This window comes from Bos mutus, chromosome 14 (assembly GCF_027580195.1).
Source record: "Bos mutus isolate GX-2022 chromosome 14, NWIPB_WYAK_1.1, whole genome shotgun sequence".
NCBI classification, from domain to species: domain Eukaryota; kingdom Metazoa; phylum Chordata; class Mammalia; order Artiodactyla; family Bovidae; genus Bos; species Bos mutus.
This window is the reverse complement of record NC_091630.1, coordinates 35,097,962-35,099,558: the sequence shown is the minus strand read 5'-3', so window position 1 is coordinate 35,099,558 and position 1,597 is coordinate 35,097,962. Positions and strand designations below refer to the sequence as shown.

At 36.8% G+C, this 1,597-nt stretch overlaps 1 non-coding gene across 1 annotated transcript; it reads right to left on the bottom strand.

Moving 5' to 3' along the window:
* Nucleotides 1-1,216: 1,216 nt before the first annotated feature.
* On the bottom strand, nucleotides 1,217-1,350 carry LOC138990846 (small nucleolar RNA SNORA31). Its single transcript, XR_011466955.1, has one exon. It is a non-coding gene; the product is annotated as a small nucleolar RNA SNORA31 (small nucleolar RNA).
* Nucleotides 1,351-1,597: the final 247 nt, after the last annotated feature.

Below are 1,597 nucleotides of genomic sequence, written 5' to 3'. Positions count from 1 at the left end.
ATTCATTTTTATAGGCTATGACCTTTGTTTTCCTCTTCTACACAGTTTAGAGGAATTGAGTGTACACTAGTAGGCATATAGGCATTTGAAATAATTTAGGAAGAAATAGAATAAGAAATGTGTAAAAATTGTGCAGTGTCATGCAGTAATTTTTTTGTGTGGTTTCTTTGTTTGGTTTTGGTGTCAGGGTTATGGTAGCCCCATAGAAAGAATTTCAAAATGTCCCCTCCGCTTCACCTTCTGGAATAGTTTGGGAAGATAGGTATTAGCTCTTGTTTATGTGTTTGTTAGAATTCCCCTGTAAAACTATCCAGTCCTGGAATTTTGTTTGCTGGGAATTTTTTGATAAGTAATTCACTTTCACTACTAGTTACCAGTCTGTTAAATTGTCTATTTCTTCCTGAATCACTCTTGAAAGATTGTATGTTTCTAGAGATATATCCATTTCTTTTAGATTGTCCAGTTTGTTAGAGTGTAACTGAATATGGTATTTTCTAATGTCTTTTTATAGCTCTGGGATTCAGTTTTAATTTGTCCTCTTTCATTTCTTATTTTGTTTATTTGGGTCCTTTCTCTTTTATTCTTAAAGAGCCTGGCTAAAGGCAATTTATTTATCTGGCCTGGCAATTCTATCTCTTCCTTTTTTATTGAAGTATAGTTGCTTTACAATGTTGTGTTAGTTTCTGCTGTACAGCAAAGTGAGTCAGCTGTATGCTTACATATATCTCCTCTTTTTGGGGTTTTTCTTCCTATTTAGGTCACCACAGAGCGCTGAGTAGAGTTCCCTATGTTATCCGGTAGGTTTTCATGAGTTATAAATTGTATACCTAGCAGTGTGCATGTCAATCCCAATTCCCCAGTTCATCCCACCCTCCCTTCCACCTTTGGTATCCGTAAATTTGTTAGCCATGTCCGTGTCTCTATTTCTGTTTTGCAAACAAGTTCATCTGCGCCATTTTCCTTTCTGCCAGTCTCCAGTTCATTTTCAGTCAGAACTGATCCACATGTAGATGTATTTTTGATATGTTACTGGAGGGAGTTGCTGTTTACATCTTCCCACTCTGGCATCTTCATCTCTACTCCAACTCACTTTTTTTTTTTTAACCCAAATTTTCTATTCTTTTTTGGAAGCAAAAGGCTCTTTGCTGTTTACAAGTTTATTTCTGAATTGAAAAACTTCCCCCTCCTTCTTTTTCCCTGTGTTATTATGATTTTCCCCTGTCTTTCCCCATTCAGTCTTGTCTGCCACAATCAGACAGACAGAAAGTACAAGGACAATTTTTTTCTTGTATATTAGTAGAAACTTTAGGAGAATATAGTAACTGCTCCACGTTTGTCAAATAGATACATTTTTAATTGATTTTTTAATTTTCAGCATACTTAACAGTGTCTGACCCATAGCAAATACTTTATATTTGATTTTATTTAGTCACTAAGTCGTGTCTGACTCTTTTGCGACCCCATGGTCTGTAGCCCACCAGTTCCTCTGTCCATGAGATTTCCCAGGCAAGAATACTGGAGTGAAGTAAGTTGCCATTTCCTTCTACAGGGGATATTCAGGACCCAGGGATCGAATCTGCACCTTCTGCTTGGCAGG